Here is a 25,608-nt window from a genome sequence, read left to right as displayed (position 1 = left end):
GCATAAGCCTAGCTGTGAGGAGGGATAACCGTCCCTTCCTGGAGGAAGGGTACTTGGGCCCAAGACTGTTTCCAGTTTTTAAGTCTGGCATAGGAAAATGGGGGTCTGAATAGAGCCCCTATTTTCAAAGAGAAAGGAATTGGGTTTGTGGGAGTCCTGCCCATTCTAGGCTGGCCTGTGGTAGGTGGAGAGTGTATGCTTTCTGTATCTTCAGAAATTAGCATCGGGATCCACAATCCTGGTAAACTTCCCCACAAAAACAGTGATCTTGAAAGCGACAGTTGACAGCTGACGGGAATGGGGTCAATGGTTCTCAGCAGAAGAAACTTTGCAGTGCCTGGTTCAGAGGTGACACAAAGTGACAGCGCTGATCTGAGCTCCTCCATTTTGAGTCCAGTCGCCACGACAGAATGTCTCTGCTTCTTGTTCGCAGAAGTAACCTCCATTTGCTGGCACACCAGAAGGCACAAACTGAAAAGTAATAGATTTGGACCAAGAAATGACGATGTTGGTGACTATATCAGCTTACCGGAAATGCCAGGCACAGGAGCTTATCCAGATGTGACCCTCGTCTGGGCGGTAAAGAAGGAACACCGAGGACAGACGAAAGAGGAACACTGGCTATCACGTCAGGACGCTCGTGAGCCTCGGCCATGAGAGCCAGCACAACAGAGAATTCCATGTGCCTGTCCCTAGGCTGGAGTCCATTTTTTCCTGCTTGGAACACACACCGATGCTAGACACACACACTGACACTAGAAACTGCCTGCCACCTTACAACACAGCTGTGTGTAGCCTTGTGTGGTCCCCATGGAGCTCTTCTCATGTGCTGTCAGTGACCACAGCCGAGGGAGCTGGAGCCACATTTCTGAAGCTGTGTCCTTGACTTCAGTGCAGCAAAGAATTTCAGGGTGAGTCAACCTGGAGCAAAGCACTGGCTTATTAGGACAGATATTAACACAAATTAGGCATCGGTATTAGGAGGGAGAGGCTTAGGAGAGTACATCCCCAGGTGTGGACAGAGGCTTTACAAGAGAGACTTGTCTGTTTCCAGGAGGGGGTCTCCCTATGTAGCTCTGGCTGTCATAGAACTCACTTTGTAGACCAGGTTGGTCTCAAAATCACAGAGATCCACCTGCTTCTGCCTCCCGAGTGCTGGTGGCTTTAAAGGTGTGTGCCACTAGCCGGGAGAGATTTTGACGATATCTTCCCACTTTATATTACTTGAAAGTGTTTCTTCTTTAGTTAGATTGGTTCCCACTTTGTAGTTTAGAGATCTCAAACTTGCAGCAATCCTCCCGCTTCATCCTTTTGGGTGCTGGGCTTGAAGGCCTGAGCCACCTTGGTGCCTGACTCATTTAACTGTCAGGGAGCCATCCCCCCTCTTAAGGAGACCATGGGGCCAGTCCTGAGGAGAGCCAGACAGAATTGCAGGCCAGATAAGATCAAAACATAGGCCAAAGGGGTAAAAGAATTCCTTACTGAGCCAGAGCAGAGTGGAGGCATGTCTGTTGACTGTAAACAAAATCCGTGATCTCAGTTGTGAAATTCACTAATTGTAGGGTTACTGTTGGGAAAGCAGTCGATTAGACTCAAAGGTCAAACATGCTTCAGCCTTAAGTGTTATTAACATCCTTATCTGAAATATTACAAAGGCGCCTTGGCCATCTTCACAGCAAAGTGTGTTGAAATCAACTGTCAGCTGGGAGGCTTCAACCTCACCGCTGGGGAGGGGCTCTCCTCTCTCCCCATCCTTAAACTTTCCCTGGTTCTCTCCTACCTCTGTCAGCTCAGCCTTTGCCTTCCAGACAGGCTGGCTGGGTCATGCAGCCTCCTCAACCCGTCTGAGGCCTTCTGTAACCTGTCCAGTGGTGTGGTGTGCTGAGTTAATACAGTGAGTAACAAAGATTGGGTTGGGGAGAAAGAACCTGTTTGCCCGCAGTCACAGCAGATACTGCAGTTGAAGAGGCTTGTGGGTTTGGTACTCAGTCTGTTCTGATGTTATGGGAACGAACAATCTTGCCCATCTCTGTCACAGGCGATCTTGCCCCAGAGGCTTTTAAACGCAGGCAGAGGTACCTGTAGATTGTGTACTACCTAGGACTGAGTCGTTTTCAAATGAGCTCAAAAAGTAGGGCTTGGATCCAAGGGCCTGAGCAGGCATGAGGCCACACAGGTTCCAAGTGGTGTGCAGATGGCCCTGTCCTGATGCAGCATCTGAGCCTGCGCAGTCCTTCCTGGCCTGTTTTAGGATCAGCCACCTGCTAAATGGTGGGGGGGAGGGAGGCTCAAGTGGATGTTGATCCTCATCTCAGATGACTCACTATGGCCAGGAGGGGATTAACAGGCTGTTTGGGGAAGGGGATCCTGGACTAGGTTAATAGAAGCTTCCTCCTGGGTCGGATGTGGATACAGTGTTGCCAGCTAGTTGCCAACTATAAATAAGTCAAAGGGCACAACACGTGGGAGTGAAAGCGATCCTGGTGCTGCAACAGACACTGAGGACAGTCCCCCAGGATCTCTGGATGGGATCCTGACCCGGGGGTGGGGGTGGGGGAAGGAGGTTGGGAGTGAGGTTCAAGGAATTGGCCGGGTACCCAGAAATATCCGGCATCCCAGGAGAACCCAGAGGGAAGGTGGTCTAGCCTGAGTCATCAAATCGTCCCTGGGCTCAAGGGGACCATGGGAGCTGGGAAGGGAGTCTAGGCTGGGGCTCAGGAGGATTCTAGGGTTGGGCCCAGGAACACCCCGGTTACTCGGGGGTAGGGCACCCCAAAGGACTCCAGGGAACCAAAGGGGTCCAGGTTTGGCCCAGGAACACCCCGAAGAACTTCAGGGTGATGAGGAGGTCCACGTTGGGCCCAGGAACACCGCGTACCCCAGAAGGACTCCAGGGGGCTGAAACGGGGTCCAAGCCTGGCCCAGGAACACCACGGTGGGACCCCGGTAGGACTCTAGGGGGCTGAAGGAGGTTCAGGCTGGGTCTAGGAACACCCCGGTGCTCCGGGAGGGTCGAGGCTGGTCCCGCGGGGCGCCCCTCCCGTCCCCTCCCCCGCCCGCTGTCCGTTGGCCACGGAGCCCGCCGCTGCGCCGCGGGCCCGACTCCTCCCCCGCGCGTCCGTCCGCGCGTGTCCCCGCGTCCCCGCGCCCGCCGTCCCGCGCCGGCGGAACTGTGGGATCGCCGCGCACAGGAAGTGGCGGCGGCGCCGAGGCGGAGGGCGGCGATGGGGGCCCGGGGCGGCGGGCGCCGCACTCGCTGAGGCCCTACGCAGGGCCGGGCCGGGCCCAGGCCGAGCGCAGCGGCCGCACGCGCCGACGCGAGGATCGCGGCCAGCAGGTGGAGTGCAGGTGAGCCGCGCCGCGCCCCGCCGAGCCACCCGAGGTGGTCCCCGCCCGCGGTCTTCGGGCCCCGCCGCAGTGGCCGGCTGCGCTCCGCGGGGCGCGCGGCCTGGGAACGCGGCGCTGGAGGCTCCGGGTCCGCCCCGGCCCCTATGCGGCCTGCGGGGCTCGCCGGTGCTGTGAGGGATGCGCGGCGGCCTGGGGAGGAGCGATCGGGAGAGATGGGGGTGCGAGGCCAGGCAGAGGGCCTGGGCGGCCTCCGGCCCCTCTCTGGGGGACCTTGCTCTACACCTGGCTCCTCGGACTGGGGAGCCCCAAGCCTGATTTCGGGGCCCTGTGGGCTAGTTTCACTTTTTTGCTTGCTCAACACAGAGGGAGGGATGCAGGTGGGACGCCCTGCAGGAAGGTGCGAGGGCTCCCTTTGACTTTGGCGTTGAGACCAAAGGCCGACTGTGAATTTCCACGTTTCACTCAGGCGCTGGGGTCATTCAGTAACCAGAGCCTCTGGAGGAAAACACCTGTCCACGGTGGGCCACCAGGAGCCCTGGAGCATAACCCCAGGTACCCATGATAGGAGCATTGTGAGCGCTTGTGTGCAATATATGCAGGTTTCCTTTTTAACTTTGAGAAAAGTTTAGTGGCACAGGGAAATGGTTTTAGAAATGGCCTTCCAGACCTAACTTTTAAAGCAGTGTGGAAAGTCTTGTCTAAGAGAATACTTAAGAGATTGGGCTCTTTTCTCTGGGAAACTAGGAGGTTACTTGGATAGGCGACAGACCGGAATGACTCGTCCGAAGCCGAGATCTCTGATTCTGGGATTGGACATAGAATGCTGGTTGGGGGTGCTGGGTTTGTGTCTGTTGGTACTGAGTGGGAGCAGCCCTTTCTGCTGCGATGGCATTTGTGAAATGGACTGTACCCCTTCCAAGAGGTCTCGGTGGGTTGTACACTTTGGTCTTATTTGATCACTTCCTTACTGTCCCCTCCCCTTACTAGATAAGCAGGACCCCTTCCCACTTTGGAAGTTAGCCTATGAAGCTGATTTCTAGTATCAAGCCCTGGGCTCTGTGATTACATTGTTTCAGAAAACAGTTACTTGTGATGGCATTCCCAGCCTCTTTTTGGTCTTGGTGGTGTGTGCTCCTTGGAGTGGCTGTGCTCAGCAGGTGGATGTCAGCTGAGAGACTGACCTAACTCAGCATGGACCTGTTACAGGCCTTGCGTGTGGCCCCACATATGCCTGTCTCAGCATCAGCGCAGAAGGTCTAAGGAAGTTGCCTTCGGGATGGGTGGAAAGTGGGTTAAACAGTGTCTCCTAGGGAAGGAACAGGGAAGGGATGCTGGAGTTGAAGGGAGGTCTCTGTCCCACCCTAGGCTGCTCTCAGATAAAGGCCCAGCGCCTGGGAAGGACAGTGTCTGTGTGCTACAGAGGGCTGGGCGAACAGTGTGCAGAAAGTAATGGGGTCTTTGGAAGAGCATCCACCACAGCAGCCCTTGTTTTGGTTCCTTTCTGGGGCTTGTAGGTTCCACCCTCTGCTGACAGACTCTGAGCCACACTGGGGTTTGAGGAGCAGGACTAGCCGTTTGCCCTGGATTATGTCACAAATTACCACAGCCAGAACTTAAAGTAAGAGTGAAGAGACTCCCATCTTCTCAGACCGGGCGGGGGAGTAAGCTCGTAAATTCGTCTCTGGCCCAGTTGGAGGGAGGTAGGGCATGGTAAGGCGTGGTCATACCACTGTAGGGCATGGTATGATTGGGGGAAAGCAAAGGTGGAAACTTACTGTTGTTTCAGGGGTCAGATGGCATCATTGATCCAATCTCACTCCTGACAAGTTGACACTGGTTAACTGGCCCAGCTCCATTTACCCCTCCCAAGATGGAGCTGGTTCTGCCTGCCTGTTTGTCCCCTTCTCTGACTTGTGGCTTTGCTTGGGTCCTGCAGTGTGACCCAGTATCATAGCTTGTCAGATCTAGCAGTGGCCCCTTGGCATCCCCCACTCCCTCTCTTGCCAAAGCAACAACCACTTTCTCCCTACACTCCTCTCTTTGATCCCACACCATTCTGCCTTCTCACATGCTCTTCCCCATTCTGGCCTTGTGTACACCACTGTGATTTCCCCCACCACAGGCCGTGGCTGGTGAGGTTTGAACAGCTTGCCTCTGGGCGTGACTGGCCACCTTTGGCCAGCGTCATATTGCTGACTTGTCTGATGTGAGCTCTGTAACTGCTTCATCTTCTCATTGAGAAGTTTCTGCTGCTGGGAGGTTGTGCTGAGTTTTGTAAACAGTTGCTCAGGGACTTCATGGGTTTTTTCTTCAGCCAACTGAAGAACCTTGGGATCTTAAATGAATTTTTCCAAGTTGTAATGCGAGCAGCGGAACAGCGCATCATTCCTAGAACACCCTGATAATAACTGCAGGGTTAACTTGAGCTTATTAACCTCAGAATGTTTTGTTTCAGGCAACTCCACAGTGTTTCCTCTTTGAAGACTCTTGCTGCTTTGTTTAGAGTCCAACGTGTCCCGACCTTGTTTGTCAGGCAAAGTCCAGGAGTGCACACTTGTCACTGGGGCATAGCTGTGCTTCATTGTAAGGGATGGAGAGCAGGCTGACGGGGCCCATGGTTCTTGCTGGGTCTGTGACTGGCGACTGTAGTAGGTGGTGGTGTGCCCAATGGCCACTTCTCTCTCACATGTGGATGGAAGGGACATAGGCAGCATGTACTCTAGATGTCAGTGTGTGTGGAGGGCAGCACAGGCAGAAGTCCCCTCCTGGCTGGAGCGCATCGTGTCACTTAGGGCTAAAGGCTGAAGCTAGGTCCTTTTGATGGGAACAAGGTGCCAGCAGCCCAAAGGCCTGTCCCTCTATGACCCAGGAGCCATGCATCATTAATGGGCAGCGTCTCCATTCCTTTTGGGAAGGTGGGGGTGGGATCCATAATAAATGACAGTGGCAGGGAGTAGAGTAGTGGCAGAACACTGCCTGCTGCAGGGCGGACACAGCCTCGGCCCAACCTGGAGCTCGGGCTTTGGCCCTCTGTCTCCCGTCACTACTGGCTGGCCAGCGGTGCTCTCCCTCTGCTGATTTGCTGACAGGAACAGTCTAAAAGTGTATGCTGATATTACATTTGCCCCTGCTTTGAAAACAAATTCATTTAGTGTGTATGTGTACCTTTGCGTGGCCATGCATGTGGGTGGGTACATGTGGGGTTCAGAGGTCGCACTAGTGATCTTCCTCACGTGATCACCACTTTGTTATTTTTCAGCAGGATTTTTTTTTTTTTTTTTTTTTTTTTGCTTTTTCGAGACAAGGTTTCTCTGTGGTTTTTTGGAGCCTGTCCTGGAACTAGCTCTTGTAGACCAGGCTGGTCTCGAACTCACAGAGATCCTCCTGCCTCTGCCTCCCAAGTGCTGGGATTAAAGGTGTGCGCCACCACTGCCCGACTTTCAGCAGGATTTATTTATTTTTATTTCATGTGGATGAGTGTTTTGCCTGCATGTGTGTAATGACACAACATGCTTGTCCTGATGTCCTGGAACTGGAGTTACAGATGGTTGCGAGCCACCATGTGGGTGTTGGGAATGGAACCAGGACCTCTAGAGGAGCAGCCAGTGCTTGTTCTTAACCACTCAACCACTTCTCCAGCCCCACCTTATTTTTCAAGATTTATTTTTATTTTTCTCTCCCTTCCTCCCTCCCTACCCACCCTCCTCCCACGCATGCGTGCATACATGCATGTGTGTGTGTGTGTGACATGCTCAGGTTCCCTTGGAGCTGGAGTTACAGGTGGTTGTGAGTCACCATGGCTGCTGGGACTGAATTTGGGTCCTCTGTAAGAGCAGCAAGCACTCTTACTGTTGAGCTCCTCTCTAGCCTCATCTTCTTATTTTTTCAAACAGGGTCTCTCCCTGCACCTGACTGATTTGGCTAGGCTGGCTGGCCGGTCAGCAAGCACCAGGTACTCTCCTGTCCATGCCCCCCCCCTCCCCAGAGCCAGGGTTCCAGGTCAGAGCTCCTGCACTGGGCTCCTTACATAGGTGCTAGGGATCTGTGATCCTCATGCTGTGTGACCCCCCCCCCCCAGCCCCTGCCTCTACTGTATGTTACCCTTCGCTTATCTCTGTGCAGTAGAGAATGCAGCCACCATGGCTGTTTTAGATACTTCTAGTTGAACTCTCAAAGCCACACTGAAGACGTGTATGAGAAAATGGAATGGCAGCCCTGGGCCGGCGTTCGGCTCGGCTCTGCATTTCAAACGCAGGTGCCATCAATCTATAGGTGTTGTTCTGTCCGCCAGTCCACTTGATGCTCAGAGCATCCCATATGTGAAAATTCACATTTCTTTCTTTTTAAAAGATTTAATTATTTATGTATTTATTATGTTTTATGTATCATTATGTTCTGCCTGCATGTATGTCTTCACGCCAGAAGAGGGCACCAGATCTCATTATAGATGGTTGTGAGCCTCCAAGTGGGTGCTGGGAATTGAACTCAGGACCTCTGGAAAAGCAGCCAGTGCTCTTAACTTCTGAGCCTTCTCTCTGGCCCCAAAATCCACATTTCTAAAACAAATTGAGTGACTAGCTTTACACACACATTGAGTGACTCGGGCCACTGTTCTGCTGTATTGGGCTCACAACCCCACGTGAAATTCAAGCCGCAGCTGCATGCTAGGAGTGGAACTGAGTCATGCAGACAATATGCTTATTGGGCTTGTCTTCCACCTGGGTGTGAAAGACCGTGTGCTGATCCTTAACACACAGCGCGTGCCGACCATCAGTCAGGCTTCCTAGTGGTTGATTTCTGTTTTAGGTTGTTGTCCTGGTGTAATTGGAGTACTGGCTGAGTGAACCAGTGTGCTCTTTATCAGAGAGTCCCAGAAGGAGCAGTCCCGGTACCTCAAAAAATGTGCTGAGGTAGCTTTTTGCCAGAGTAAGGCGGAAGTCAGGTAATTAAATGAAGACCACTTGAGCTAGAGTTTGCACAGGAAACGGGTGCTACAATGGAGTTCAAAATATAAGAGGTCTCCTGGCAAAAATGCTGTGGGTGGTAGCGTTGGGGTGAGCCCTCGGGCAGGTCTGTGGAAGGCAGGCCTGAGGAGGGAGAATCCCAGTGCAGAGAAAGGCTCTGTAGCCACAGGCAGCCTCAAACTAGGACGATGTACAGAGGGCCATGCCCCTACAGGCTCCCAGTGCCTGTCCCTCCTAACTGCTGGCTAAGCGTTGTGGGCTCCTACCTTACCTGTCACTGCTGATGACAGAGAAGGCTGAGTGGCAAAGGTCTGGTCTCTTCAGAGATAAGGTTTAAAGCTTAAACAACTTTGTTTTGGGGCATTTCTTGGGGGAAGTGCTGCAGCAGGAGCATGTCTCATTGTCTTGTGCATGTGTGCTAGGCAAGCCACATCCCCAGTACCAAAGTTTAGTAACTTAATGTATTTTAAGTGTTTGCCTGTATACATGACTGTGCGCCATGTGAGTGCCTGGTGCCCAGAGGTCAGAAGAGGGCACAGGATCCACTGGGACTGGAGTAAGGACAGTTGTGAGCTGCCATGTGGATACTGGGACCTGAACCAAGGTTCTCTGGAAGAACAGCCAGTGCTGAGCCATCTCTCCAGCCTTAAGTTCAATAATTTTTTTTTTTTTTGAGACAAGGTCTCTTAATAGAGCCCTCGCTGTCTTGGTATTTACTATGTAGACCAGGCTGGCTTCGAAATCACAGAGATCCTTCTGCCTCTGCCTCCTGAATGCAGGTAACTTTAGATACTCACTCAGAAAAAGAAGGAAAGAAAACAAATCAGGGCACAGCAGAAGCCGTCCCTACTGTCAGCGTGTGATGCAGCAATGCAGGCAGCTTTGGGGTTTGAGGAGCAGCCCTGTGGCCCCACAGGCCTTTGTCGCTCTGTGTGGTCTGGGCAGTAGCTGGCAAGAAGCTGGCATTAGAGGAGAAAGTGCCTATACAGAGATCTGCAGTTCTGTACTGACGTGTAGTCAGGAGCAGGCACACTGGAAAAGCTGGGGCTCAGAGCAAGCAGACACTCTCCCTGCACTCTCCCACAACCTGGGTTCTAGGCTTGATAAAAAAGAGTACTGTAGCCGTAGCCACCATTTTAAGTTGAACCTGGCCTGGCGCTTGCTTTGTTGGAGCCCCAGCTGCGTTGTAGTCTATGTGCTGGTGAACGGTTGGCTCTCGAGGGTTCCTTTTTGATGACAACATCACGGGTGGAGATTTTAAAGACAGATTCCAATAGGGGCCCAGCAGCAAGGGGAGGAAGTGAGATCTGGGTGTGAGATGGGAGGGGGCGGGCTGTGCTGTGCATGGCCAGGCTCCCCTGACTGCCAGCTGCCGACCTCAGTCAAGCATGGCCGGGGAGTCATGGGACTCAAGTTATTAGTCTTTGTTCCTCCAAGAAAAAGCCTGAAACTGGACATTGTGTAAGTTTCTAATTTAGCATGGGCTGTGCCGTATCAGCACTGTTGTCGGCCACACTCGGCACCCGCCAGTGAGTCTCCAGCTTCCCCTCTTCATCTCTTGAGATAAAGTAACTGAGTCAGTGAAATGGACTGAGTGGTCCTCCTAGAATCCACGCAGTGGAAGCAGCCAATGACCTGCGTGCCTGTGTAGACACAAGCCTAAGTAGCATCTCTCCTGGGAGGGCAGGATGGGGTTCCCTATGAAGGTTTGAGGGTAGTGGAAGAAAACAGCATGAGTGCCAGGTGAGAAACAGAGACTCCCCTCCTGTGGGACCAGAGGATGCTTCTCCTGACAGGACCACCTGTTTGCACAAGGGCCCTCAGCTAGGTCCCGTCCCCTAAGCCAGTGCATATGTGTCCGGTGCATATGTGTGTGGCCCTCAACACCCAGTGTAAGTGCCTCAGAGGGGTCAGTGAGCTGGACTGACTACATGCTCTTGGGCACATGGTGTCCGTTTTGACCTTCGCAAATAGAGTGTTGTGGGATGCTGTTAGTGATATGGATTCTCTACCTAGAGTCCACCCCCCACCCCGTGCGTAACCCCTGTACTTTCACCTGTGTCTTCTCCTATATGTCCGGGTGTTTGCCCCATGTCTCTCTTGTGTGTTTCCACTGTGTTTGTCCTTCTGTCTCCTCTTGTGTGCTCCCATGTGTTTGCTCATGTGTGTTCACCCGTGTGCTCCCATGTGTTTGCTCATGTGTGTTCACCCATGTGCTCCCAGTGTGCCCCCCCACCTCACTCCCTGTGTGCTGCCCCCCATGTGCTTCCTCTGTTTCTCCCCTGGTGTGTTCACTCGGTGCTCGCCACTCCTGTGTGCTCCCCCTGTGTGCCCCTTGGCTGGTCGTGGGTTCTCCTCTGCGGCTTCTCTGCTCCTGCTCTGCTGACTGCTGCTGTGGCCCCTGCTTACCTATTGCTCCTGCCTGGTTTGCGGTAGTGTACTTTCTTGGGTCCAGGATGCCTGCCATTGTCTGTGCTTACTGATCTCTTTGCTGCTTGGGTTTATCTTTTTATTTCATTTTATTTTAAGGAGCAGATTTATTTATTTTTTATTTTTTGAGACACGGTTTCCCTGTGTAGCCCTGACTGCCCTGGAATTCGCTCTGTAGATTAGGCTGGTCTTAAACTGACAGAGATCTGCCTGCCTCTGCCTCCTGAGTGCTGGGATTAAAGGCGTGCACCACTAGGCCCAGCAGATATTTTAAATTTAGTAGAGTATCATTTTCTTTTCTAGGCAGTGCCTTCTGAGAGCTGCACAATGCATAAGCCAAGGTTCAATGCACTCTGCATGTTCTTGTAAAGGTTTTTTGTTTGTTTGTTTGTTTGTTTTTTGTTATTTATTTATGTTTTCAAGACAGGGTTTCTCTGTGTAACAGCCCTGGCTGTCTTGGCACTTGCTCTGTAGACCAGGCTGGTCTCAAACTCACAGAGATCCACCTACCTCTGCCTCCCATGTGCTGGGATTAAAGGTGTGCGCCACCACAGCCCAGCTTCTTGTAGAGGGTTTAAAGTCCACTTTCCACTCTGCTGTCCGTAGTCTCTGTGGAGCATCCTTCTGATGAATGCTGTAATGGCCCCTGCCATGTTCCATTATTCCCATTATGCCCTTGTTATCTTTGTTGTTTTGGAAAACAGAATTTTAAAAATACACTCTTTGCATTACTAGCCCCTTGCTGGGATCATACTGAGGTGGCTGTTGGGTATTATTGTCACGGCTGGCCACCTACCTAGCTGTCCCTCATAGTTCGTTTGTCGAGTTGTGACGTTCTGCACACACATCCATGACATCAGGAATGACAGTGGCTTTGTTTCTTCCTTGTGCCAGTAGTAGTGCTCTCTCTGCCTTCCTGGCTGGCTCAGGGTATTGGGATGGGGCTGCATGGACAGTGATGGCAGTCCTTGTCCAGTGTCTGAGTTTAGGAAGTGATCCTAATTTCCCTCTTTCCTGTCACTTCTCCTCAGAACAGAGGAGGAGGTGACCATGAAAAGTGCAAGGAAATTAAAATGACATTAAGGAGATCAAAACGAAAGGTCCATCTTGTGAGATGCTGAAATGAAACCAAGGGTGAGGCTGGCCACCCTACCAGGATGGCTAAGCTGTAGCAAGGCCCCTGGGGCGAGGGTTGGCCCTGCTGTGGGGCAAAGGGAATGATAGTGTGCAGCCACTGTGCCTGGCACAGACCCTTGGGACTCGCAGAAACTGTGGGAGGCTGGTTCCCTTAGGAGACACAGGCTGATGTGTTCAAAACCTGCTTATTAAGGTCTCTCAATTCCTGTTTCCAATGAAAATGGAAGAGTAACTTGTGAGTACACATACACACACACATCATGTAGCATGCTTCTGTGGTTTTATCTATAGTCAGTTGTTGTGATTCAAGATATTAAATAGAAACCCCCATAAATAAAGAGTTTATCAGTTTGAAGTTATGTCCTATTCTGAACTCACACCCTTCTGCTCCACCTCACTGTATCCACACCGTGTGTTCTACCTCCTTCAGTGTCAGGTCGCTGTCACGGTATCATCGTGGTGACAGTTAATTCTGACTGTCAACTTGATTGAATTAATAATCACATCATTGTTAGAAAAGCCCAGCTCTGTGACTTCCAAAGACAAATTGATCCCGATCAGCCCCTCGGTGGGTTCATAATACAATGGCATTGTTGGAAGGGGGTAACAGGTGGTGACTGGTTAGAGGAAATAGGTCTCTGGACGCATGCCCTTGGACTTGTATCTTCCCTGGTTCCTCTTGTGCCCATCTTTCTTTGCCTCCTGTCTCTCAGGAAGTGAAGTACGGCATTCCTTCATGGGCATCCATCACCGTGACTCTGCCCAAGGATGCAGGACAAGCCATAGAGCTCTCGGAAACCCTGAGCCAGTGTCTGTCCTCCTGCAGGTGGTTTCATTGCCGCAGTGACAAATGTTGGGTTCTCTGCGTTAAGTCCCTTGTTTTGCTTACCAGTGGCTCTCAGTGGGCACCAGGGTGTGAGACACAGAAGAGGGGGGCAGACTGCTGCTCACTGCTGTGTTTCGGGGCCTGCAGGGAAACCACTGTACAGTTGGCCATGCTGCCCACAGTTCCAGGCAGCCTGAGGATGGATAGCAGGGAGTACCTTGTTCACACTGTGGGCAAGGCAGTAGCTGTGAAGAAGAGGAGTGAGGGCTCAGTGAGATGGCTCAGCACGGAAGGAAAGTTGCCTGCTACTAAGCCCGATGATGACCTGAGTTTGATCCTGTGGACCCGCATGTGGAAGGAGAGAACTGATTCCCACAAACTGTCCTCTGACCTCCATGTGTGTGCTGTGGCACATGTGTAACATACACATACAAATAAATGTGGAAAAGGGAGCAAGAGACATGTATGTGCTGCTTGAGTCCACTCAGAGCCCAGCAGGATTGTGGCCTCGCCGGCAGGATGCTCAATAAGCCTCAGGTGGACCAGCAGACTTAGCTCATGACCTCAGTGCCGGCTGGACTGTGTGCTCAGTTTGTGGGTTGCACACTGAAGATATGTAGCCATTTTACATATTATTCCTAAGTAAGGAGTGCCAGGAGAGTTAAACAAGTTAGTAGTATAGAAGGCGAAGCCCATAAAACATAATTAGAAAGCCAGACCTGTCTCACCGTGCTCTCCTGACTCTTGGTCAGTATGCTTTGCTGGAATGGGAGCTGGCTGCATTGAGGGGCCTCCCTGGGCTTCCTGGGGGTGGAAGTTAAGAGAGAACAATGGAGAGATGCTTGACCATGAGGGACAAAAAGCAGGCGGTATGTTATTACTCCTCAGGAGCAGGTGATGTCCAGGCCTGAGCTTGGAAAGATGTGTGTGGAGCAGGTCATCCTTTAAAAAAAAGGCTCACACCAGAGCTTAGGGTGCTCTCCCGCACCTTCCTTGGGAAAGGGACTTATGGCTGAGGCTGTCCATGAGGTCATAGGTGTCAGAGTGCTGGAGCTGGCCAGTGTGCACAGCCTACTGTGGGTCTAGGACACAGCCATGCTAGACAGGGGAACCAGTGTGTTACTGGAACAGCTATGTGCAGAGGTGGGACATTGTGCTGACAGAGGGGAAAAGAGCTTGTTCCCTGGCTGTGTAGCCAGGTGTCACAATGACAGGCTGGCTCGGTGGTAGAATGCTTGCTTTACACATTCAAATCCCTGGGGCTTCCTGTGCTGGGAAAACGCTGGTGTGGGGCTGTGTTGGGCTCTGTAGATCAAGCCGTGGAAGCCCTTTCCAGGTACGGAGGGCACAGGAACTACAACACCTCAGATGCAGTGACTGAAGTCATGTGGACTGGAAACAACCTTCTTAGAACAGATTTCATATCCCTAGACTGGCACCTTCAACCGAGAAGGCCCTGGGGAGGGATGGATGGTCACACGGTGACTCTTGAAGCCTGTCCATGGGGGGTCACTGTTGGCTGAAGAACAGATGATATGTGCCAAGGAGGAGTCTCCAGGTACAGCTCCTGGGGCCATCAGGATGAGGGTTCAGGTGGAATGGAAAGGAAGAACATGCTTCCAAAATTCCTCCATGGAAATAAATAGTAACTTCACAGAAGGGGCCACCTGGGTGGGAGGTAGGTAGGTGGCTTGGTGGACTTTGGTGTCTGCTTGCCATAGCCCCATGAGAAAGAGAAGGCCCACTTCATGCAAAGGACAATTTTCTCGTCAAGAGGGGTTGGTGGTACATGCCTATAATCCCAACATTTGGGAGGTTGAGGCAGGAGGATGGTGAGTTCTAAGCTAGCCTGGGTACATAGCATGACCCTATCTCCATTTTCCCCCTTTTTCCTTTTGTTTCCCAGACTATCTTACTGACTTCTCTGCATGTGCTGAGCTGGGCACAGGACCCCCTTCTCCTTGTTCTCTGGGAAAACTACGTGCTGGATTTCTTGTTTTAGTGGGCCCATCCAGCTTCTCTGGTTGGCCAGGAGGTGTGATCTGTATGATGTGTTGAGCAGTCTCCTGTAGGTTTGTTAAAATTTGTAGCCAGGCGGTGGTGGCGCACACCTTTAATCCCAGCACTTGGGAGGCAGAGGCAGGTGGATCTCTGTGAGTTCGAGACCAGCCTGGTCTACAAGAGCTAGTTCCAGGACAGGCTCCAAAACCACAGAGAAACCCTGTTTTGAAAAACAAAACAAAAAAAAAAAACAAAAACAAAAACAAAAAAATTTGTTTGGAACTTCCTGTGTCTGTTTGGAAGCCAGTCTGACTCCCCCCATTCCCTACATCTTTCTTGTGCTTCAGAATCTGGGTTGTACTAATTTCAGGCTGAAGCAGGGGGCAGTTTGAGGGAGGCGTTTCCCATAAGTCTCCAGCATTTAAAAAATGTGGTCCCCAGTTGATGGCTATTTGGAAAGGATTAGGAGGTGTGGCCTTGTTGGAGAAGGTTTGTCAGTAGAGGTGAGCTTTAGGTTTCAAAGCCTTGTGATGTCCCCAGTGCACTCTCTGCTTCCTGTTTGTGCTTCGGGACGTGAGCTCTCAGCTGCTGCCCACTGCCACACTCCCCGCCATCACTGTAAGCCCCCCAAAAACGCTTCTGTCTAAGTTGTTAAGGTGTTGTATCACAGCAACAGAAAAGTAACCAAGACAGAGAGATTGTGTGAGGTTGGAGGAACGTGTTTCTTAAGGAGGCTCTTAGTCTGGGCCTGGTTTTTAAATTTTGTGTGCGTGTATGTTTATTTCCATCTGTGTGCACACGGACGTGCATGTGTGTGGAACCAGAGGTTGTTGTCAGCCATCCTCCTCTTTTGCTCTCCACCTTATATTTTTGAGACAAGGTCTCTCACTGAACTTCGAGCTCACTGATTTGCTAGGCTGCTTGTCCATCAAACCTTAGGCCTCCCCCTGTCCTTTGCCTCCCAGTACTGGGGTTACAGCTACAGTCCCTAGGCCTGGCTTCACATGGGCCCTGGGGATGAAATTCAGGCCTTATCTTTGCAAGACAAACCCTTTACCAGCTGAGCCATCCTCCCAGCTCCATCTCTGTAGTGAGCACCATCCTGTCCACATCCCCTTGCCCTGCTGGATGAGCTATTATTGCCTCCCTGATCTCCACGGATCCAGGTACCTCACACATTGGGCTCCACGACATCTCACTTTCCTGTGGGCCAGAGGTTGGAGTATCACTTGGGGTTATTTCTCTTCACAGTGTGGTGCCCGGTGTGCAGTCTTCTGTGAAAGCCCCTCTAGGAAGGAACCGACTCCAGATTCCTGTGTGGCCACCACCAGGAGTCAGGGTCTTTCTAGTTCATGCCAATGGGGTTTCTTGACCATTTAAGCCAACACATGAGGGGTGCAAGGGAGAGAATAGGGGAAAGAAGGCAGAGAGAGATGGGTGCAGGGAAGGGAGATGGAGGTCATACTTAGAAGACAGAAACCCTCATGACTTTATCTTGGGATTATTACACCCTGGTGACCCTTTATCCTCTACCTTTAAGAAGTGCCAGGCTCTGCTGTGGGCAGAAGAGCACCAGGCCCTGTGCTCTGGAGACGAGGGGTGGATGTGGAGGGAAGTGATCCCCTGTGGCAGTGTCTGGCTGTGCCACCTCCCACTTTTTCTCTCAATCATCAGGTTCTAGGTATGGGGCCATTCTATCTCCTTACTTTATAATCCCTTGCTTAGCCAGGTGTGCTGACACACCTTTAATCCCAGCACTCAGGAGGCAGAGGCAGGCAGATCTCTGAGTTCAGGACAGCCTGGTCTGCAGAGTGAGCTCTAGGACAGCCAGGGCTACACAAAGAAACCTGTCTGGGGGGCTGGAGAGATGGCTCAGAGGTTAAGAGCATTACCTGCTCTTCCAAAGGTCCTGAGTTCAATTCCCAGTAACCACATGTTACTCTCTCTGTTTCTCTGTGTCTCTATCTCTTACACACACACACACACACACACACACACACACACACACACACACACACACAATATGTGTTAAGCTTCACCCTCAGCCTAGAAAGAAGACATGTGGAAAAACATGAATGAGGGAGGGAATAAAGGATGCATGGAGGCTGAGTAACTGAAAATCAGCCATGATGGTGGTGGCCAGAGAAATGATCTGCTAATACAAGTGTGTCCCCAGGAGACAGGAACTGGCTGAAGAGGGGACTGCCAGCCGGATGAAGCACAGGACTGTTTGTTTCATGTTTTGTTTTCCAGACAGGTTTCTTTTTTTAAAAAATATTTATTTATTTATTATGTATACAATATTCTGTTGTGTGTATGCCTGCAGGCCAGAAGAGGGCACCAGACTTCATTACAGATGGTTATGAGCCATCATGTGATTGCTGGGAATTGAACTCAGGACCTCTGAAAGAGTAGCCAGTGCTCTTAACCTCTGAGCCATCTCTCCAGCCTGCTGCCACTTTTTCTGTGGGTTCTGGGGACCAAAATCAGGTCCCCATGCTTTCATGACAAAGCACTTTACTGACCGAGTCCCCAAACTTAACTTTGAGTGTTTCCTGAGTATTCAGTCTTTCTTCCCGCAGAAGCCGCTTGGCTCCACTCTTTGCTCTGCGCCGCTTTGCCTTGTATATTTTGGGATGTAGGATTGTCCTTACTTCCCAAACATTGTAAGATTTCTTCCTTTCCTTATTTATTTTTCTTCTTCTTTTTAGACAGGGGCTCTCTGGTGCCCTGGCTGTCCTGAAACTCACTATGTAGTTCAAGGGTGGCCCCAGACTCGTGACCCTCAGACCACAAGCACTAGCTGGCCTTTGAGGGGTCTGCCTGTCCCCACCTCTCATCTTACCATCTCTAGGATTATAGACATGCACTCTTCCCCTGCTATGAGATCATGGAGTCCCCTAAATACTGACTAGGAGACCGAGTTCTCTATGTCAAAGCTGAAGCTTGACCTCTGACACAGTGGCTGAGAGCAGAGTGTCCAGTCCAGTCACAGTCAAAGAAGGGTTTTTTTTTTAATCATAGTAGAAATTGGGGTGAGGGGATTTCCAGGGTTCAGGACCCCAATTGGCTGACATTTGTCTAGGGGTCTTGGCAAAAGGAGAATCTGTGAGTCCAGGTCAGGGACATCTGATGGTCTTTTCTAATCTTATCTAATGGTTGGAATGTCAGGTACTTCCCTAAAGATGCTGACCCTCCCTGGGTGGTGTCAGCTTATGGTTAGAACCTGGTGCTTCCTGCCACAGCAGCTGTGCAACCTGGGTCCCACATACCCACTTTCTTCTGTGGGTCCTGGAGATCTGAACTCAGGCCCTCACTCTTAAAAGGCAAGTGTTTTCCCATTGATCTGTCTCCAGGCTGCTGTGCACGCATTTTGGGTGAGTGTGTCTGCAGACACTGCAGGATTTATTTGTAATAATCTCGCAGTGCTCCTGACGAGAGCCAGGGATGGCTCTGAGCCACAGCTATGTGGACATGGGATTACCAAGGAGGAACTCTCAGAGAGTGAAGAAACTACTGCTGGTGGTGGGTGAATGCATGAGCCCAGCAGGGCTGAGCAGCGAGGAGCCCTAAGGAACAGCACATATAGCTGTGCCAAATGAGTCAGCTGTCTTGGGGGATTCCATGCTGGTGTCAAACTGCCTGTGGAAAACACAGCACACCTTCCAGGGAGTTTAGGTTAGGAAGGAACCCTTTCTTCTTCAGCTGTCTTTATCAAGGGCTCCCAACCCTCCGGGGACGTGGCTACAGAGGGCGTCTGATTTGTCTTAAGCCTTGATTTTCATCAACTTGGTGTCTGCCACAGACGCAGCAAGCAAAATTATCATTTTAGTCGTGTTTCCCACTGAGTCTCTGGCAGCTGAAGAACCGCACACAAACCACAACCAGCACACACCAGTGATAGTTAAATATTATTGTTTCTTCTTATTTTAGAGAAGGTTCTGCCCAGGCTGTCCTTAAGGTTGTGATTTCCTCCCGCCTCAGGCATCTAAGAGCTGGGACCACAGGTGTGTGCCACTTTGCCGGTTAGCATTAAAAAAAAAATTGTGTGTGTGTGTCCCCAAGGAGGCCAGAAGGTGTTGAATCCCCTCCCCTGGAGCTGGAGTTACAGGTGGTATAAGTAAAATGCAGGTCCCTGAGTGGTGGCAGTGGGCAGTGGGCCATGAGACCATGCTGCAGGTCCCTGAGTGGTGGCAGTGGGTCATGAGACCATGCTGCAGGTCCCCGAGTGGTGGCGGGCAGCAGGTCCAGTCAACTAACTGTTCAACCTTGTGAACATGGCTCTCTCTCTCTCTCTCTCTTTCTTTTTTTTTTTTTTCTCTTTTAAGACAAGGTTTCTCTGTGAAGCTCTGACTGTCCTGGAACTCACTCTGTAGACCAGGTTGGCCTCGAACTCAGAGATCCACCTGCCTCTGCCTCCCAAGTGTTGGGATTAAAGGCGTGCGCCCTCATGCCCAACTGTGAACATAGCTCTTTAAGGGTGGCAAATAGTGATTTGAATACAGTTCTAAAAAGATGAGTATGTGGGGTGGGGAAGCCGGTGGATGGCTCAGCTGATAATTCTAGAACCCATGTAAAGAATCCAGGCATAATGGCACACACCTGTAATCCCAGCACTGGGGAGGCAGAGACAGCTGGATCCCTGGGATCACTGGTCAGCTGACCTGCCTACTTAACAAGCTTTGGGCTAGTGGGGGTTTTTGGTTGGAAGCGTCACCCCAGTCGCTGACACCCCTATATCCAAAGAGTCTGGAATGTTTGGTTGGGGTTTCATCCTAGCCCCTGGCATCCATTTTGGAATGCTTGGGTGGAAAGTTCCATTTCAAGCCCCCTCCCCTGGGAGTTACCTCAGTCCAGACTCTACCTCTGAGAAAACCTGCCAAACGGTGACCCCTCCCCAGAGAGGATCAAGACCACTCCCACAGGCTATTTAAACTGCCCCCCCCCCCCGAGAACAAACACATGGTCTTTTGGTCCTTCTTTCCCCTGTCCGTGGTCTTCCCTGTTCTTCTCTCCGTGTTTTCCTGGAGGGCCGCCCACGAGCACTGGCATCCATTAAACCTGGGCCTTTTCTAATTTGGTTTGGTTTGGATCATTGCATTGGTGGAGAGGTTTGTTGGGTCGCAAAAAATTTAAAGGGGACCCTTCTCAAAAAAGAGGGTGGGACTAGAGGATGCTCAGTGTTGAGAACACTTAGCTGCCTCTGCAGAAGACCAGGGCTCGATTTTTAGCACACACATGGCAGCTTAGCTGTCTGCAACTCCAGTTCCAATTCTGGTTCGATCTATAACCCCTCTTCTGACCTCTGTGGGTTCTTCCATGTATGTGGTGCACAGACGTAACACTCAGGCACGCACACACACACACACAGAGATTGTTCCTGAATAACAACATCTGAGGGTGTCCTCTGACTTCCACATGCACACAAGCTAAAAAAGAAGGGTACTTTCCTCTTATCACATCAGACTTGGGAAGTAGGATTTATTTAGTTTATTTTTTTGTCTTTTATTTTTTTGGTTTTTCGAGATAGGGTTTCTCTATAGCTTTGGAGCCTGTCCTGGAACTAGCTCTTGTAGACCAGCCTGACCTCGAACTCACAGAGATCCACCTGCCTCTGCCTCCCCCCACCCCCGAGTGCTGGGATTAAAAGTGTATGCCACCAGCGCCCCACAGGAAGTAGAGTTTAAGTGAAAGAAAACTCCTGGGTGCCTCGCATGCCATGTTTCCTGGCCCTGACTGAGGACTGCTCCTACCTATTCTTCATGACCTGCAAACCTATTCCTGCCATCACTTTTGTTCCTACCAGGGTCCTGGACCCCCTTCCCATCTCTCTCCTGCTCTGTGAGCCTTGTTGACTTGACCTGCAGTCCCTAGCTTGTCTTAGTCCAGGACAGTGCTTACCAAGTCCACTCTGGTGAGTTGGAAGTCACAGTTCAGTGGCAGGTTCTGAGATGCCATCTCCTTTGCCATGTGTCTTAACCCTTAGTTTCCCTTCAGGATTTGCTGGGCCCTGCTGTCTCCCCTTTCCTCACTCGTGACATTCCCCCGTCTTCCCCTGGCTGTCCTTCTGTCCCTCCTTTATTTCTCTCTGTGTTAGGGTGCTCTTGTGTGCATGCGTGCACACACCAAGAATGCATCACAGCTGCACCCATCTCTGCAGCCTCTTCCCACTGTCCACTCTCCCACTGACCTGGACATCAGTTAGACCACAAGCGCTGCATTAGACCCTGGCACGATCAGTGGGTGGGCACAGAAGCTGTCCCCACTCTTCGTGTTAGTGTCATGGACACTACTGGTTGGGTCTTCACAAGTACACTGCAAGTGAAGAGTCTCCATGCTTTCTGCACAGACCACACAGGCCGCTCTAGCTTCTGCTCATACCACCAATTTGCAGCGGAACGACACTGCCGTGGCTGCTGCGGTGGCTTTTCACTTTCATTCATTTTCTAGTTCTGAAAGCTGGCATGCTAAGGTTTTGTGTAGCTACATCTCATAGTGAAATACCACAATAGTGTTGTGTGTGCCAAGCCCTGTTTCTAAATTCTACAGTGAGGATGGGTGGCAGGTGACTGGCTGACTGTGTGAGGTGTTCATCCCTGACCTCCCCTCTGGACTATGTTGGCATGACCCCAGACTTGAAGCTGGATAATGGGTAGTGTGCCCCAGGACACTGCCTCCCTTCTGACTGTAACCTCAATGCATGTGCATTCATCCCGTGTATGAAAGTGGTGTGCACATACGCATGGGGCCCCATGTGCATGTACTACGTACTGTTCGAATCCTCGCTTGGCTTCCCAGCAAGGCACCCTTAGGAAGCAGTGATGTTGCGGTGGCTGCCACACTGAGAAGGGACAGCAGCCGCAGCTCAGGACTAAGTTTGAAGGAGATGTCTAAACCGGCCATGGTTTCCAGGGGATCCCAGAACCTTCCTCCTCTGACCTGCTCCTTCCTGCTCCCTCCACAGGCAGCTGAAGAGAATGTGGTCCCGTTTCTGTTCTCATGGCAGCAGCGCATATGACAGCCATGCCGGGTACTCACCTGGCTGCAGGAACTTGGCTAATGTGTGGACATTAGCTCAGCCACTGTAGCACTTCCCTTTGCCTCCTGGGGTGTTTGTCCCCACACACCAGTGTCACACCAGTCCTTTTCCTTGTTGCTGGGTCACACATGGCTCAGCAATCTGACAGTATTGCGCTGGTGTCTGTGTGCTCAAGGGCTCAGGTGGGTCCCTGTGTGCCTGTCCTTGTCCCTCTCTGCTCCTCACTTGCTGGCCCAGGAAGGTGTGTGGGGGCTGTGCTTCTGTACCGCTGGGAGTGCTGTGCTTAAGCTCAGTGTGCAGGCCTTCTTAGCAGGGGAGGGGCTAACAGCGTGAGATGATAATTTCCCAGTTCAGTAGATGTGTGGAGACACGGGTCACGTACACATCTGTTGCCTTGTGAAGCAAAACTGAGAAGCATATAATTACATTCACATAGGACAAGTTTATTAGTAGTGATTCTGCCAGTTGCTCCGTCTTCCTCCACATCTACCAAAAGCAAAAGGTGTAGCTGGGTGGCTGGCTGCCACTGGCCACTGGCATGGTGCCAATAGACCTTGGTGACTATTGTTACAGTAAGTTCTTTGTGCTGCCCCTTATATCCTAGGCTGAACCTAGGACTTAAAAATGGCACCCACCTCTATGTGAGAATGCTTGGGCATATCTGTGTTGGTTGCAGAATGGTCCCCTCCAACTCAAGATGCCCAGGAAGGGCAGAGGAGAGGGTAGTTGCCATCCCTGGTGGGGTGGTCAGGGCAGAATTCATCTTCCTGAATATTGGTTAGCAGGCATTCCTGGAGATTCAGTGCCTGGGAAACCAGATATTGGGCCTCTCTAGCCATTTGGGAGTGAAGTTCTGAGCTCTAAGGATTGGTGCCTGGTAAGGCCTACTCAAGAGACAGCAGCGTGTCCGTCCCTTCACTGTGACAATAGGTGCCCTTTCCATAAGCAAACCTAATGTATCGGGAGCCAGCAGTGGGACATGATCCCTAGGTTACATCTGGTAGTATGCACATCTGGATGGATTACAGGAGGCAGCCGTCCAGCTCTGTCTGCCATCTCTGCTCTTGGGACCCTAAGGTGATTGGTTAGCAATGTCCTCACGTGATTCCTGGGTTCCTGGGACTCAGAATGAATGCCAGGCAGCTGTCACCCAGTCCATGTCTGCCTGCAACCGAGAAAGTACTGCATTTCCTTTCTGTGTGAGGCCCGGAGCTGGGACAGCTCCATCATAGCCCAGACACACAAAAGACAGGAAATAAGCCTCTACCATGTGGCTGTGACACTAATGGTCTATTTCTTGTTCCTTCCTAGCTGTGATGTTCACCTCGGAGCTCTGCTCTGACCTCTCAAGGGCAGTTGTGGCGTAGGCCCTTTGAGGCATAACCAGAGCCCCAACTTCTTTATCCACAGCCCTGGGATTCCCAGCTGAGCCCTGGGTAGGGGGTCCTAGTGTCTGCGCTGATGAAAAGTATGTAGTGTTAGCAGCTAGACCCCATGACAGGATCTGTGTCAGCAGGCATGGACTTGTTCCTGTTTTCAACTCAGCTGAGTTTGGCCATCCCAAACAACCACAGAGCTGGGGCCAAGTCACATGTCCATCCCAGGCTCCTGGTACTTTCTTTTGGCTCCTCTGGCCTGGCTCCCCAGTGCCCTTCCCTACCTCCCATGCCCTAGAGAGATGTAGGTGGCGAGGCATTGGGTAATGCTTGTTAGTGAAAAGGCTTCTGGTGACCAACAGCCCCGTATCAGGACGCGAGATGTCACTTTCTGCTCAGTGGAGCATGTCCTTCTAATCGCAGCAAGCTGTGGCCATTAGCTCCCGCCTGCCAGGGCCTAGCTTACCTGGCTCACTGCTTGGGGCCCTTTTCCTGGCATAGCCTTTTTCCCCAGTGGCGCTGAAAGGTCTTGTGCTGGTCTCAGAGGCACAAAGAGCTGTAGTTTGTCCTTGAGTCGGGAGCTGGCTAATTTGTAACTTGTTTCTTCTCAGCTCTCCTTGCCCTCCATCACTACAGAGTTCAGTTAGCTGTCCTATGTTAGCTTTCCTTCCAAAGTGGAGCCCTGCTTTCCCCGAAAATGCTCCGAGTGTGTTCTGCTAGCGCAGTCTCCTTACTGCGCGTGGCTCTGGAGGACTGGCAGCAGACTGTGATTCGGGAGCCGGAGGTTCTTCCCCGTGCAGCTGCCAGTCTCAGCTCCAGACAGAAGGGGCCTGGCAAAACGGCCAGGTGCCAGGATTGAGCCTTGCTAGAGACACTCAAAAATCAGGCCTGAGAGTGTTTCTGTGACATTTGGAGAAGACTATATGTGGATCGGCTGCTGGATGGTGTGAGGGGGGGAGCCGTTTCATCCCCCACGTACTCACGGTGTTGTGGTTGTGAACAGTGCTGTTAGGAGAGCCAGGCCGGGGTATGGGCGTCAGGTAGTGCAGGGTCTGAAAGGAACCCCCAGGGGGCTCAGGAAAGACCACACGCGTGTGTGTGTGCACCAGACATTTGGCAAATGCTAAATTTGCCTGGCAGTGTTGGCGCACGTCTTTAATCCCAGCACTTGGGAATTAGAGGCAGGTGAATCTCTATGAGTTTGAGGGCAGCCTGGTCTACAAGAGCAAGTTCCAGGACTGGCTCCAAAACCACAGAGAAACCCTGTCTCGAAAAACCAGAAAAAAAAAAAAGAACAAAGCAAATGATGACTTTAATCTAGATACTCTTAGCCAGATGTTTATTGCTATAGCTTCAACTCTTCAGAATTGTTCATAAGAAAGCTGGAGAGCCAGGGGTGTTGCCTTACACCTGTAATCCCAGGATCTGGAAGACTGAGCCAGGAAAACGAGGAGATCGAGGCCAACCTTGACTCCATAGCCAGTGTGAAGTCAGCCTAGGGTACCTGAGCGAGGCTGTCTCGGAGGACTAGGGGCTGCCAGGATGCATTTCTAACCTTACTGCATGTGGTGCTGAAGTCAGCACTCAGTTTGGTTTTGAAACCATGCTTGCTGTTTCCCTTTGATTTATTGATTAATATTAGGCTCTCCGGCTCCCCCGGGGAGACCCAGCTTAGCTATGCTCTTTGATGAGTCACTTGCTGGTTCTTCCTGGGGCTCTGGGTATGGGCGAACATGACTTGTAAGAGATAGCCCAGTAATGACTCACTTGCTCACTCTCTCTCTCCCTCCTTTTTTTTTTTTTTTTTTTTAAATAATGAGAAGCATAAACTGCCTCGAATATGTTGGGCAGGGAACAGGCATCTCCTACTTCTGTTTTTCTTTTTCTCTTCAGGTCTTGAGAGAGTTTGAGAGAGCTGGGATCCTGCTCTGATGTTTGCAGGGTCTCCCTGGGGGTTCTCTGAGCTTGGGTGACTTTTCTTTTAAAGAGTTGCGTGTCTGACTTCCCACTTGGTTTTCTAGTCTTAAGTAGATTCTCATATACTACTATGATTAATTTTTGAGCCTTAAAATTTTTAATTAGATTTGTTTTATTTTATGTGTGTGAATGTTTAGCCTGCATGTATGCACATGCACTTTGTGTGTGCCTGTGGATGGTTGTGAGCCACCCAGTGGGTGCTGGGAACTGATTCTGTGTCCTCTGTCGGTGCTCTTAACCACTGAGTCATCTCTCCAGCTCCTTCCTTTTTTAGGTTTTTTTTTTTTTTTTTTTTTGGCAGGGGTGGGTGGAAGAAGGTGGATTAGAGTATCTCTGAGTAGCTCAGGCTAGCCTAGAACTTCCTGTATAGCCCAGGTTGGCCTGGGTTCCATCCTATCCAGATAGACCAGTCCTTGGTCCTTGATGCACATGTGAGGCATCCGATGGCTAGGTGTCGGTCATTTTATAGCGTCCAGGTAAGGGAGTGACACCCGTTCCTTAGTTTGATGT

The 25,608-nt window shown here is 51.3% G+C and overlaps 1 protein-coding gene across 2 annotated transcripts in view; it reads left to right on the top strand.

The window, feature by feature from the left end:
• Positions 1-3,113: 3,113 nt before the first annotated feature.
• The window catches only part of Agpat3 (1-acylglycerol-3-phosphate O-acyltransferase 3), an 80,456-nt gene continuing 57,961 nt past the window's right edge, over positions 3,114-25,608 (top strand). Inside the window, exons 1-2 of one of the 2 annotated variants that reach the window (XM_057794519.1) lie at positions 3,114-3,348; positions 3,815-3,900. The gene's annotated coding sequence lies outside the window, so the exon portion shown is untranslated. The remainder of the gene's footprint in view (positions 3,349-3,814; positions 3,901-25,608) is intronic. The other variant, XM_057794518.1, reaches the window with a different exon arrangement.

Source organism: Chionomys nivalis, chromosome 19, assembly GCF_950005125.1.
Source record: "Chionomys nivalis chromosome 19, mChiNiv1.1, whole genome shotgun sequence".
Classification (NCBI taxonomy): domain Eukaryota; kingdom Metazoa; phylum Chordata; class Mammalia; order Rodentia; family Cricetidae; genus Chionomys; species Chionomys nivalis.
This window is presented reverse-complemented; position numbering and strand designations above follow the sequence as displayed.